At 44.8% G+C, this 15,589-nt stretch overlaps 1 pseudogene; it reads right to left on the bottom strand.

Annotated features, from left to right (window-relative positions):
- Nucleotides 1–3,059: 3,059 nt before the first annotated feature.
- On the bottom strand, nucleotides 3,060–13,401 carry LOC130357412 (60S ribosomal protein L18a-like; annotated as a pseudogene).
- Nucleotides 13,402–15,589: the final 2,188 nt, after the last annotated feature.

Below are 15,589 nucleotides of genomic sequence, written 5' to 3'. Positions count from 1 at the left end.
CACACTCACACAATAGTCCAGAGTCAACTAACCACGTCAAAGCCAGGAGAAGTCACAGTACAAAGTCGCTAATACCAGAGAGAAGTCGAGATGAAAGCCAAAAGTCAAAGATGCTGGGTAATACAGGAGAAACAGGGAATACACGCTAGCAACTATAGCAAAAAGACTCTATCACAGGCGCTGACTGAGAGCCAACTGCCAGGTTAAATAGGCAACTCACAGGTGCTCTCATCAAGCGGTCAGCTGACCAGCTAGACAGCTAGGTGTAACCTGGCAACAAAAGCAAACAAAGAACCTGTCAGACCCTTTTAACCGTATAGGTTCTGACAAGGGGATAAGATGTTCAGAAGGCTTGGTGCGGGTGACCATGGTTGGGATGCGATGTCATGACCCTTGTTACATCACGCCACGCTGTTATGCCCCCTCCCATAGACATAAATGGAGGGGGCATTGCATGATGTCACGAGGGGGGGCGTAGCATTACATTATGGTCACGACCACCCACACCAAGCCTTCTGAACTTAATGTTCAGAATGCCCGATGCTGCAGAGTCCTTTGGATAGGGGATAAGATGTTTATGGGAACAGTACCCCTTTAGGAGGTTACAAACTTTCAAGCACTGTTGGGGAGGGGGATGATTGAGAGAGTAAGTAGATAAAGTGCATGTCGATAAAGGGAAGTAGAATTCAAATGAACATATTAGAGCAGTCGAAAATACAATACATCCTGAAAAAGGAACATATATAAACAGAATCCTATTTGGTACAAGACATCTCTATGATTGTGATAAGCAGACATGGTATCTTTACTTTGCTACATACACCATAATTAACGACTTAGTTCAGTTTGATAACAGTTATTATAAATTTACATTGGAACGTTTTAAATACACATTTCACAAATGTGCCTGTACAGAAGAGAAACTGCTTTGCTATGAGAATTTAGTTACCTAGAAAGTGGTAAAAATTGGACATTTATTGCCTTTGAAATAGTGAAAAACTGTTGGCACTTAATGGAAATGAAAAGTGACTCATTCTCAACTACATTAGAAAATAAACTTTTACAAACTAGTAATGGTTGCCAGCATGACTCCTTACAATTCATACTCTGTGGTGGCAGAACAGATCTCTCTGAGTGATTCTGTTTAGCAAGGGTGTAGGTTCATGTCTCAGCCATGTTTGTATAATCATTAGTAATTATTCTGCACCCAAGCTGTTTATTCTTTACATAATAGAGCTCTTCAACTACCCCATTACCTCTGCCCAAGGAAATAAACTCAACCTTTCCTTTAGCATCATTCGGTAATACTGAAAAAATAAAGTTACCAGTTTTATAGTAATAGTAAGACCAACTTCTTGTGATATACGTTGTGTTTAGGATATGACAAGACATCAATCATCGCCATAATTGTCAATGATTTGGCAATGTCATATGGTTTGCTTATGGTTATGGCTCAGTGGTTCCAAGTACATAAGTCATTTACTCATGCTTTTTTTAAGGAGTAAAGTGGAAATAATGTAAAGGTTGTTTAGTGTAATATGAATTGAGAAAACAAGAGTCATATAAATATATCAGAATTCCATTACCAAGTTAATTATTTGAGAAAACAAATGGAGTTCAGCTAGGTGCAACAACTTTTCTATGCCATCTTATATATGACTATTTTATCAAATATATTTGATTAAGAAATCTATAAAGTATGTATGACTATAAGAGTGAAACTGCCAATAGTTAAACGTGGGTGAATGTAAGTCTATGACTACATAGGGCTTCTCGTCTGAATTCCAGGCATATCCCTATTATCTACATAGTCATTTCCAGTGCTGCAATATAAGCTCTTGTTAATATGTAAATAATGCTTATGTGCCCAGGCAGCATTCCCCAGCATGGTAAGACCCATGGTTGTCCTTTCACATCCTCTACTTCACCATCTCTTGCATGTGCCTACTACTCTTTGACATCCATTAGGTTTTCTTCATATTTACTTCTATGGATGGCTAACCCTGGACCCTTTTTGTGCTATGGAATTCCCCCTGGGCATGTCAGCCTCATTTACAAATTGGCAAATAAGCTTATATCACAGCACTGGAAAGGATTATGCCTGGAATCCTGATAAGAAGCCCTATCTAGACAAAGGCTTATGTTTACCCATATTTAAATACTGACATATCTGCTTTAAAAGGTATTCCAAGATAAGTGTGAGATTGTGGTGGTTTAAACCGTTGGGAGCTCCATGATCTTGAGAACAGGGAACCCAAATGTTGATGGATCGCCTATGCATGATACTGCTCCATTCACTTTCTATGGAGCTGCCAGAAATAGCCAAACACAGAGCTCAGAAATCTTCGGCAGCTCGTTATGTCATTAGTGGAGCTATGGCATGCCGACATGACTTGTCACTCCTTTCCAAAACAAGATTCTATTTCCCTGTTTTCAAGATCCCAGGGGGCCCCAGTGGACAGACTTGCCATGATCTAATACTTATCCCCTATTTTGTATATAGGGGATAAGTGTTTTAACTTGAAATACCCCTTTAAGTCTATGGAAAAAAGAAAAATAAGCAAGTTAAATAGGTCTTATTCCATTACTAAAAACCAAATAGGGACCTTTTCTTTAGTAAGTTAATTCCATTCTATCTGCACATGTTGGAATTTGAATGTATTGTAACTATAATTTGAATGTATTGTAGAGAGATATAAAATTCCCAATTGTTCACTATGTGGGACTCACATTTTCCCACTTTACTATGATATGTTTTCTGTGAAAAAAAAAGAGATTTATTAAATGAGAAAAAAATAATATAGCATGTTACTTTGCTTTTGAATGAAAATAGGGAAGTATGCAGCATTGTTTTGTCTGGTAAACTTCTACACACCATTCCAAATTCCAGTCAAATGGGGCCATTGGGCATCGTGTATTTTATTTAACAGACATAGTGCCACCAGTAAATAATTGAGTAACACAGTGGTCATAATGCAAATGTAAACAGGCCCTTAGTCCCAAAAATATTTTTCTAAATAAGAATTTTATTTGACCACAGAACAAGTACAGTTCCTTGCTTAGTAGAAGGTGTTTGGTGTCTTGATGGTGAAGCGGGGCTTGTGCTGGTGACGCAGAACTCTGTGTGGCAGAGGGAACTTGATCTTTGAGTCAAGGAACTGCTTACTTGGCAGATGTGCAACACTTTTTGGCAGGAATCCCCTCAACCTTCATAATTTGAATTGAGTGGGCACGAGCACGATTGCTGGCACCTATATCACGGTAGCACTGGGTCACTGCACCCGCTGTAGCCGGGTCCTTGTATTTGCGGTACATGTTGTGTGTTCCACTATAGGAATCATAAGGCAGCAAGTTTTTCACCTTAGAGGAGACTACTCAAAAACTTACACACAGTATACGATCTCTCGAGATGCCTTCTACATCTTCTTCAGTTCAGATACAAAGTACCAGAACTGAGACTTTGCCACCACATTGTTGGGTGTAATGATTCTCATAGAATAGAGTGGTGGAGCTGGCACATTGACTGTGGGTAGACTGCGCCCAATCACCTTGTAATCTTTAAACGTGCTGGACGCCTTCGTGCTGCCTCGGTCCCTGCTGACAACTGAAAGCAATCTCAAAAATATTTTTTTTTCTGAAGCAAAACATGTAAGTCTTTACCAGCTTTGCATAAATGGCTGGGTCAATTTTAAGACCTAAACAATAGATTAAAAAAGTTGGTTGAACTCTTTGAACTTTAAAAGCAACTAGTCCATATATATATATATATATATATATATGTTACGCCTAGCGCTCCGGGTCCCCGCTCCTCCCCGGAGCGCTCACGGCGTCTCTCTCCCCGCAGCACCCCGGTCAGTCCCACTGACCGGGAGCGCTGCACTGTCATGGCCGTCGGGGATGCGATTCGCACAGCGGGACGCGCCCGCTCGCGAATCGCATCCCAGGTCACTTACCCGTCCCGGTCCCCTGCTGTCATGTGCTGGCGCGCGCGGCTCCGCTCTCTAGGGCGCGCGCGCCAGCTCTCTGAGACTTAAAGGGCCAGTGCACCAATGATTGGTGCCTGGCCCAATTAGCTTAATTGGCTTCCACCTGCTCCCAGACTATATCTGATCACTGCCCCTGCACTCCCCTGCCGGATCTTGTTGCCTTAGTGCCTAGAGAAAGCGTTTACTGTGTTTGTCCATACTGTGTACTTGACCTCCTGCTATTGCCATATTGACTACGATTCTTGCTGCCTGCCCCGACCTTCTGCTACGTCCGACCTTGCTCTTGTCTACTCCCTTGTACCGCGCCTATCTTCAGCAGTCAGAGAGGTTGAGCCGTTGCTAGTGGATACGACCTGGTTGCTACCGCCGCTGCAAGACCATCCCGCTTTGCGGCGGGCTCTGGTGAAAACCAGTAGCAGCTTAGAACCGGTCCACTAGCACGGTCCTCGCCTATCCCTCTCTGGCACAGAGGATCCACCTCCAGCCTGCCGAATCGTGACAGTAGATCCGGCCATGGATCCCGCTGAGGTTCCCCTGCCAGTTGTCTCTGACCTCACAACGCTGGTCGCCCAGCAAGCCCGACAGATCGCCCAACAGGATCACCAGCTGTCGTACTTGACCACCATGACACAGCAACTTCAGTCGCAGCTACAGCAGCTTCAGTCACAGCTACAGCAATTTCAGTCACAGCTACAGCAGCAACAACCATCTCCTCCGCCGGCTCCTGCACCTCTTCCGCAGCGAGTGGCCGCTCCTAGCCTCCGCTTGTCCCTGCCGGACAAATTTGATGGGGACTCTAAGTTTTGCCGTGGCTTTCTTTCGCAATGTTCCCTGCACTTGGAGATGATGTCGGACCAGTTTCCTACTGAAAGGTCTAAGGTGGCTTTCGTAGTCAGCCTTCTGTCTGGGAAAGCTCTGTCATGGGCCACACCGCTCTGGGACCGCAATGACCCCGTCACTGCCTCTGTACACTCCTTCTTCTCAGAAATTCGAAGTGTCTTTGAGGAACCTGCCCGAGCTTCTTCTGCCGAGACTGCCCTGCTGAACCTGGCCCAGGGTAATTCTTCAGTGGGCGAGTACGCCATCCAATTTCGTACTCTTGCTTCCGAATTATCATGGAATAATGAGGCTCTCTGCGCAACCTTTAAAAAAGGCCTATCCAGTCGCATCAAGGATGTGCTGGCCGCACGAGAGATTCCTGCCAACCTGCAAGAACTTATCCATTTGGCCACCCGCATTGACATGCGTTTTTCTGAGAGACATCAAGAGCTCCGCCAGGAAAAAGACTTAGATCTCTGGGCACCTCTCCCACAGTCTCCTTTGCAATCTACGCCTGGGCCTCCCGCCGAGGAGGCCATGCAAGTGGATCGGTCTCGCCTGACCCAGGAAGAGAGGAATCGCCGTAGGGAAGAACATCTTTGTCTGTACTGTGCCAGTACCGAACATTTCTTGGTGGATTGCCCTATTCGTCCTCCACGTCTGGGAAACGCACGCTCGCACCCAGCTCTCGTGGGTGTGGCGTCTCTTGATTCAAAGTCGGCTTCTCCACGTCTCACGGTGCCCGTGCGGATTTCTCCTTCAGCCAACTCCTCCCTCTCAGCCGTGGCCTGCTTGGACTCTGGTGCCTCTGGGAATTTTATTCTGGATTCCTTGGTGAATAAATTCCGCATCCCGGTGACCCGTCTCGTCAAGCCGCTCTACATTTCCGCGGTCAACGGAGTCAGGTTGGATTGCACAGTGCGTTACCGCACAGAACCCCTCCTGATGTGTATAGGACCCCATCATGAAGTCATTGAGTTCTTCGTCCTTCCCAACTGTACCTCTGAGGTCCTCCTCGATCTGCCATGGCTCCGGCTTCATTCTCCCACCCTTGATTGGACCACCGGGGAGATCAAGAACTGGGACTCTGCCTGCCATAGGAAGTGCCTCTCCCCCCCTCCCAGTCCCGTCAGGCAAGCCTCAGTGCCTCCTCATGGCCCTCATCCTGGTGTCACACTGCCCCGTGCCAGGCTTCACCCTCTGCCCTCCCCCCCCATTCCCACTCCTGCTGTACTGCCTGCCGTTGAGGAAACCCTCCATTCTTTCCCGGTGTCCTCATCCCAGGGGAGGCAGTTACCGGACAAAGAAAAGGGGAGACCTAAGGGGGGGGTACTGTTACGCCTAGCGCTCCGGGTCCCCGCTCCTCCCCGGAGCGCTCACGGCGTCTCTCTCCCCGCAGCGCCCCGGTCAGTCCCGCTGACCGGGAGCGCTGCACTGTCATGGCCGTCGGGGATGCGATTCGCACAGCGGGAGGCGCCCGCTCGCGAATCGCATCCCAGGTCACTTACCCGTCCCGGTCCCCTGCTGTCATGTGCTGGCGCGCGCGGCTCCGCTCTCTAGGGCGCGCTCGCGCCAGCTCTCTGAGACTTAAAGGGCCAGTGCACCAATGATTGGTGCCTGGCCCAATTAGCTTAATTGGCTTCCACCTGCTCCCAGACTATATCTGATCACTGCCCCTGCACTCCCCTGCCGGATCTTGTTGCCTTAGTGCCTAGAGAAAGCGTTTACTGTGTTTGTCCATACTGTGTACTTGACCTCCTGCTATTGCCATATTGACTACGATTCTTGCTGCCTGCCCCGACCTTCTGCTACGTCCGACCTTGCTCTTGTCTACTCCCTTGTACCGCGCCTATCTTCAGCAGTCAGAGAGGTTGAGCCGTTGCTAGTGGATACGACCTGGTTGCTACCGCCGCTGCAAGACCATCCCACTTTGCGGCGGGCTCTGGTGAAAACCAGTAGCAGCTTAGAACCGGTCCACTAGCACGGTCCTCGCCTATCCCTCTCTGGCACAGAGGATCCACCTCCAGCCTGCCGAATCGTGACAATATATATATATATATATATATATATATATATATATATATATAGGAATATGCATCACCTTTTCAGGTAATGTTCCCTGGTATCAGCTTAGCTCCTGTTAAGGAAGATAAAAGCTGATTGGGATTTTATGCCAAGCCAGACTACTCCCCAAAAGGAAAGTTTCTACCCATCAGCAGACAGCTGTTTCGTGGTTTTTGCCACTCGTCAGTACAGAGCAGGGTGATCTGGCTTGTATATTCCCCTACCCAGAATGCCCGCGGAGTGCTTAATGGCCTTCTGAAGCTCCGTTACACCAGGAGTGGTGGCCTCGCCCTGAGGCAAATACTCATCCCCTTTATATATATATAGATATATATATATATATATATATATATATATATATCAATAAATAATTATAATAATTATAACTGATGAACTCATTCAGTTTGCAAGACTCAATTCTGAGCTACAAGGAAAGCAACATTGTCTGAGTTCAGGAGGCAAATTCTTTGAGGAATATACTGTTTGGCTGCTATACAAATGTTAGGTTTATTAATTTAGTTTTCCCCCAAGTATTCCCTTGTAGACTTTAGGGATAAGCAATCCTTCTATCTCTTAATTCCATGTGTTTTCATTCAGTTTAAAAATAGGTATTGTGATGGCAATATTGACAAAGTAAGAATATAAAAAAGTCAGTTTAATTGATCGTGTTCATTGAAGGTGACTGCTAAATTTACAATAATCATTGTTAAGCTCATTCAGGTGATATTTTTATTAACCATAAGCCTCCAACAAAGTAAGGCGGAAAATGAGTCATTGTTGGGCACCAAGCCTTTTTCCTAGCAGCCGTTGTATTGGTAATAAATTAGTCTTTACTGGGGCACAGCAGTGCAAATATGAGGTAGGCTAGAAGAAATGGTGATTTATGATCAAGACTCCTTCAACTTGTCTCATATGTGATAAGTTCTTATCTAGTTCTATTATCTTTTCTTGACCTTGCATGGACACTACTTTATTTTATATTTACTTAACATCAGCTGGTTAAGGGTTTTAATGGTAGAATTACCTAAGATTCCTAGATATGGGCAGATGTTGACCTCAGGTTCAGAAGCTCTGGAAAAGACACAGATAAGAGCTTTTATCAAAACACTTTATGGCAGCTTTGTGCTGTAAATTAGTCATCACAGTCATAGAAACCTGCTGAGGTGTGCTGCATGGGAAACCAGGAAGAAAAAATCTGAAAGAAAAACAGCTAAATGAAGCAAAACATACACAAAAAAAAAAACATAAAACAAAGAGAAGACACTTACCTGCATCCTCTGCTGTTACAGAGAAAAGATCATAGGTTTGTGTGTGTATAGGGCTACGGAAGATAGAATATATCTGAGTTGCTATCCTTGATTATGTTTTTTAGGCTTGTAGCTATTTGAACCACATGCTCCAGGCTTGTACTTCTTCTGTAATGATCTAATGCATAATGCAGTAAAAGGAATTCTTAGTTCCTAAGCAGAGGAACAGAAGCTGCCTTTATGGCTCATCTCTTATAGATCAAAGAGAGACAGACTTTATCTTGTAATGCTAGAGTCCCCAAGCCTTCTATTCAATTTACTCTTGATTATCTACATTTACTCAATATTTTATTCATACATTTTTTTTTACATACAAGTGTGCATGACGGATTGGAAGTATCCCAATGTAGGAAATATTTTCTGTCTCATAAAATTACCACCTGAACCTTTCAGAATATCCTATAGATTATTAAAGTAAGTGATAAAATATGAACAGCACCTTGTGTGATTTCATCAGTATTTCAGCATTTATTTGCATGAATCTATCGCTAGGGTGACACCCAGGCTATCCTTTCCATCGGTGGTGATGTAAATAGTATTTGCATGTTCTTTTATTCTACATTCTAAAGGATTTTTTTAGTAAAAAGTTACAACATTTGCATGACTTGTTTTTCCTCTGGGTTATTTGGTATTCACCACAGTATAACCATGCAATAATATGAGCTCTAATGTGAATATGTATGTTTGGGATTTCATAGCCCCCGACCACAGGAGGCAGGGATAGGGGATGCATGTTTATATGGGGGCAGATCATACTCACACACTGGACAAGCACTTTCTGTAAAGGAAGGGAGAGAATGATAGCTGTCAAGAGATTTTTTGTTTATTTTTTATTTGGTACGATATGTCCATGATATGAATAATAGAATTCCATTGTAAGAGCAATAGTATAAGTCTGAGGCTGCTGTCCTACCACAGTCATGCTAACCAAAGCATCCTGCGACCCAAAATGGTCCATGACCAAGACCCAGCAGTCACAATAAACTTAACTGAGCTGATGTTTTTGCAACCGTTGGGTTTCAGTACGACTCTGCTTGGTTCAGCTACGACACATGATGAATGACACAATGCAACTTAGCAATCTTTGGTCGTGTTACTCCTGTCACATCTAAAATCAGTTATAAACATACATTAACCCCTTAAGGATGCAGGGTTTTTCAGTTTTTGCACTTTTGTTTTTTCCTCCTTACCTTTTAAAAATCATAACCCTTTTAATTTTCGACCTAAAAATCCATATTATGGCTTATTTTTTGCATCTCCAATTCTACTTTGCAGGGAAATTAGTCATTTTACCCAAACATTCACGTGCGAAATGGAAAACAAATCATTGTGTGACAAAATCGAAGAAATAACGCCATTTTGTAACTTTTGGGGGCTTCCGTTTCTATGCAGTGCATATTTCGGTAAAAATGACACCTTATCATTATTCTGTAGGTCCATACGGTTAAAATGATACCCTACTTATATAGGTTTGATTCTATCGTACTTCTGGAAAAAATCATAACTACATGCAGGAAAATTTATACGTTTAAAAATGTCCTTTTCTGACCCCCTTTTTTATTTTTCCACGTACAGGGCGGTATGAGGACTCATTTTTTGTGCCGTGATCTGAAGTTTTTATCAGTATCATTTTTGTTTTGATCTGACTTTTTGATCACTTTTTATTATGGTATGAAAAGTGACCAAAAATATGCTTTTTTGGATTTGGAATTTCTTTATGTGTACGCCATTGACCGTGCGGTTTAATTAGCAATATATTTTTATAGTTCGGACATTTACACAAGCGGCGATACCACATATGTTTATTTTTATTTGCACTGTTTTTTTGCAGTGTTATAGGTCCCATAGGGACCTATAACACTGCACACACTGATCTCTCATGCTGATCACTGGCGTGTATTAACACGCCTGGGATCAGTGTTATCGGCGCTTGACTGCTCCTGCCTGGATCTCAGGCACGGAGCAGTCATTCATCAATCGGACACTGAGGAGGCAGGTAAGGGCCCTCCCGGTGTCCTGTAAGCTGTTCGGGACGCCGCGATTTCACCGCGGCGGTCCCGAACAGCCCGATTGAGCAGCTGGGTCACTTTCACTTCAGTCGCGGCGGTCAGCTTTGATCGCTGCGTCTGAAGGGTTAATACAGGGCCTCACAGCGATCGGTGATGTCCTGTATTAGCCACGGGTCCCGGCCGTTGATAGCCGCCGGGACCGACCCGATATGCTGCGGGGACACCGCGTAACCCCGCGGCATATCGCGGGAGCCGGCGGAGGACGTAAATATACGTCCTTCATCGTTAAGGGGTTAAAGGGATTTTTCCAGGATAACAATATTGTTGGCTTATCTTAAAACATTACTGTCTGTGTCCACCCCGACATAATGATGTCATAATACCTAATTCACATTGCTTCAAAGTCAAAGCAGTATGCTGTGAATTTTAAAGACAGTGGGTATTCTGATATTCTTGACATGCTGGACATCGAATTATCCCAGATTAAGAAAATAGTATTATTATTATTATTATTATTATTATTTTAAGGAAAATATAGTAACTTTTTCAGTGTTGTAGACATTGCAGTCTAAAGCAGTATAATATTGCTGTCCGAAACTGTTTAACATAGAAAAGGCCAATTAAAATTGGTTGCAACCATGTCAATTAGGCGTTGTTTCCCAAAACAAGTTTCTGCTCACTGAAGCCTATGAAATAGGTTTTTGGAGCCAAACGTGTAAGCATATGTCTAGGAACTGCTAATAGCCAATCCGGAGGCAGCTTTCAATGCTCCTATTTTGTAAGTTTCATTATTCTGCAATGAACAGCCTTTCCGTTTATATAGTGTAGTTCTTTTCATAAGGTTAAGGGTCTATTCACAGTCTCTGAATGCCAGAAATAACAATCACTTTAAATTAGACCTCAGTGCAATGAAGTTGAATTTCATGCTGTCTTTTGAATTCTTGATGAACAAAGTAATGATTATTTTTCCCTCTGCTCAATGCTGACACTTGCCTCATATTCTTGTCTTAATAATCAACCTTAACATTTCATGGAATATAAAATATAGGTTTAAAAATGTTCTCCAAAGTTCCAGAGATTGTGACTAAATAGATCCAAGGAACTACAGTATTAATTAAAGACGACTTTTTTTCCACATGATTCAGGGTCTTTCATTCTTGCACTGTTTGGAATAGCTGATTGGCATAAGAATGCCTTCTCTCTGTGGCTCTTGCATAATGTCACAATAACACTTCTGCTAACCAAAGAAGAGCACCCCCCCCCCCAATAAAAAATAAATAAATAAAACAGTTGCATTGCTGGGCTTACTCTGGTTTTGCCATTAAAGCGAACTCATAACAACATAATTTATTCATTGAAACTTCTGCTTTTTTGGGGCATACAACTTCAAAGGTTGGTTCATCCTCACTGACTGACAGCTTTCCCTGTCTGAATGTGCATACAAAGATAGCTGTCAGTGGTAGAACCTCCTTAAAGGGGTACTCTGGGAAACTGAACTTATCAGACATGTGTTCCTTATCCACAGGATAGGGGATGAGTATTTGATTATTATTAGTCCAAACACTAAGGCCCCCCTGCCATCTTCTGTATGGGTCCCATCCTACTTACCCATCCTTAGCGCTCTCTTGCCCCCACCTTCCTTGAAGTGGCCAAGGAATTACCCACTCAGCCAATCACTGGCCTAGCAATGTTCTGCCTCAGCCTGTGACTAAACTAACACACTAAACCCCAGGACCAAAGCCCGGGGTATGATACCCCTATTGCTTACCCCCTAAAATGTAACTTTCATTGTGTGCTAGTAAAAAATTCCCAAATAAACTAATAAAGATTTAAAACTGATGCCAGGTGTACCGAGTGTTTCTATCACAATTAAGAGAATAGTCACCGCTATTTCTCCAAAAGTAGCCCTGCAGTTGCTATTTATATAAAGGGTAACACTCTGGAATCGCTTAAAAAATAAACACAATTGCCGCCTCTACATGTTTTGCCGCCTCCGCGGCTTTCTCAGGAGGCAATGGTGGCAATGGCAGTGTTATCACAGCATTGTGGTATCACGTGTTCACCCACAATGCCGTGTAACGGTGAGTGACAGTTGTTATGGACCAATCCAAAACGGCTCAGCCCCTGCCCATATAAGGGAGCTGCAGCCATTAATCTCGCTCTTGTTCCTGTGCTGCCCCGCAACTTTCAAGTACGTTTACTAGGCCAAAGCCTTGCGGCCTCGGCCTATACCAAAGCTGTTGTACAATTACAATTCCCCGCTACTCTCCACAAGATCACTGGACCTAAATGCACCCCTAAATCCAGCAGATCTATGCTATGGAATCTTCTAACAGCAAAATTGAGCTTATCTGATCCCAACCAACTGTCAATCGCTGCTCAACTAGAAATAGACTCTGTTATCTGGACTGTTATTGCTATTACCTGCTACAGAAAATCTTCAGTAAAAGTTCCTGCAAGTTTTCAGTTAAACAGTGGTTGTGGACAATCCATTTATTACACATTCACCTACCGCTCTTGGGAAGGGTGGCGATAGGCCCAGCACCATTACAGTATTTAACCCTCACCCTGGCGTCACGAGTGACAAGGGTTAACAGCACCCTTTATTATCCAGAATAGCAACACCCCAACTACCCTACAACCCCTGAGGCGTACCACAAAGCCTTTTTGGCGTCTCACGAACAGGATTCGGGTGTGTGCCTGCTGCTGTTGCCACTAGTGAAAGTGAACTCCTCCCAATAAAACAGACTTTATTCATGTGCTGCAAACAGCATTACAGTGTACAAGAGTTGTGCGTGTGGTGGGCATTATAAGGTGCGCACGAAAAGTAAGGGGGGAGGCGAAGAGTACAGCAGAGTTACAATTCGCAGTGGAAAGAGTTGAAGTTAGCGCGGGGCCTTCTCGCGCGCATGTTCCAGAGACCCCGCCCACCGAAGCCCTCGGTGCCACGGCGGCCATTTTGCCGGAGTCCAGAGTCGGAGACCTGCAAGAGGACATAGCGCAACGCGCGAAAAAGCGCAGAGTGCAACAGCGAGTTAAAAGTTGTAAAGAGCCGGAGCAGTACAGGACTCTGAGACGCCAGATTGCCAAACTGAAGTCCTGTATAGATTCACGATCAACGCATTCAAATTTCAGCTTAACACACTCCAGTTTCAAGTCGCCGCTTTCAAATTTGAAATCTACGCACTCAAGTTCCAGATTAGAGAACAATTGCATATCTCCTTGGGACCCAGGAATCCAAGGTTTACTTAAAGGGACAGCAAACTTAATATAAAGATGTCAGAGCCTGCAGCGCCATCGTCACCACCTGAGCAACAGGAGAGTGATGCTCTTGTGACCCCGCCAATCCGGTCTCCACCACAAGTTAGAAGAGTGCTGCCGCCCTCACCAATGCTGTCGACCCTACAACGACGTAGTCTTCCTGTGATCCCAGCAAATCCTTTACCACGGCCAGAGCAGGATCCATCTAGTCCACCTCCAGCTTCTCCCTACATGCTAGGAGCCCCTGTTGCTGCACCTGTCTTCCTGGGGAATCCTGTGCTTCCCACCTACAACGGTGACCCTTTCACATTAAGAGACTTTAAATAAAAGTTCTACAGCCTCTTCGGGTTCTATGCACTTCCTCCACATCAACAGGTGCAGCTGCTGCTAGGACAGCTTCAGGGACCTGCTTTGGAGGAGCTTCGCACCTGGCCAGCGACTGACAAAGCCAAAATGGAACAGATCTTCGAGGGACTCTCTCAAGTTTTTGAATCCCATTCACCCTCTGAGGTACGCCTCAGACTATATGAGCGACGTCAGAAACCAGGTTAGACTCTCAGAGCTTATGCGGTAGCTTTGCAGAATGCATTAGAGGCGGTGCAGAAGCTGGATGACATCACGCCCGACCAGGGTTATCGAGTGCTGATGGACCAGTTCATAGAGAGAGCACAGAATAAGTGGGACAAGGCCCAACTTAGGATGCTGGCTGTGCAAAATCCCGACATGGCCTTCCTAGCTTTTAAGAGACTAGCAGTTAAAGTTGATTCACTGCATGCACCTCTCCCTCACATGTCACCTCCAGGCCAGCGAGCCGCGCAACACCACCTCAAGATACTCCAAGCAGAACAGAAGTTTGTGAACCATCAAGGAGAAATCTGTTGAGTCAGGATTCAGGACATACGTGCTGTTACCCTACAGCCACAGGCGGAGACGGTTGTTTGGTGTCATGCCCGACCTGGGGTGAAGAATCGGGATTACCAAGCACTGTTAGAGCCCATCATACTGGAAGATTATCCCTTGGTGCGAGCAGCTAGAAGCCTGGTGACAGTACAAAACGGGAAGGTTCCAGTAAGACTTATTAACCTCTCTGAAGTTGCCGCATGACTATCCAAGAATACCCCGGTGGCTAAACTGCACCGTTTGGACGCAAGAGATGTGGTCTCGAAGTCACAAGTTGTCCAACGAGGGTCTAATCAGAACCCTGTAGAACCCTGGTGGACCCAACTACAAATAGGGGATGAAGACACCCCCAAGCAGCAGGTAGGGGGAGTCATCCAGGTAGCTAAGCAATACCAAGAAGCTTTCAGCAAGTTTCCCACTGACTTCGGCAGGACCACGATGATCAAGCACCGGATCCTCACCGGAGATAGTCCACCCATTAAAGAGAGGCATCGTCCCGTGGCTCCTGGGATGTATCAGACCATAAAGAAAATGCTTGTGGAAATGAAGGAAGCTGATGTTATCCAGGAGAGCAATAGCCCTTGGGTGGCACCTTTGGTCCTTGTGAAGAAGAAGGACGGGACTATCTGTTTTTGTGTGGACTGCAGAAAACTGAATGGGGTAATCCACAAGGACACCTACCCTCTCCCTCGTATTGAAGAATCTTTGACTGTATTGGGGTCCGCCGCCTACTTCTCTACGCTGGATTTGACAAGTGGATACTGGCAAGAACCGATAGCGGAAGAAGATAGAGAGAAGACAGCGTTTGTGACACCCATGGGACTCTTTGAGTTTAAAAGTACAGTATGCCCTTTGGACTGTGCAACGCATTGGCTACTTTTCAACGCTTAATGGAGCGATGTTTAGGGCATCTCAACTTCCAGAGTGTTCTTTTGTATCTAGATGACGTCATTGTCTATTCCCGGACATATCAGGAACATCTGGACCACCTGAAAGAAGTTTTCCAAGTCCTTATTCAACATGGGCTCAAGGTTAAACCCTTCAAGTGTCATCTGTTGAAGCCGCAAGTACACTACCTGGGGCATGTCATCAGTGCCAAAGGTGTCCAGCCCGATCCGGATAAAGTAAGTGCTGTGAGGGATTGGCCTACACCCAAGACGGTGCAAGACGTCCGAAGTTTCCTGGGATTTGCTGGTTACTACCGACATTTCTTCCCACACTTTGCTCAAATTGCTGGGCCCTT

Source organism: Hyla sarda, chromosome 2 (assembly GCF_029499605.1).
Source record: "Hyla sarda isolate aHylSar1 chromosome 2, aHylSar1.hap1, whole genome shotgun sequence".
In the NCBI taxonomy this organism is placed as follows: domain Eukaryota; kingdom Metazoa; phylum Chordata; class Amphibia; order Anura; family Hylidae; genus Hyla; species Hyla sarda.
Note: the sequence above shows the minus strand (reverse complement) of the source record. Positions and strands in the feature narration are given on the sequence as shown.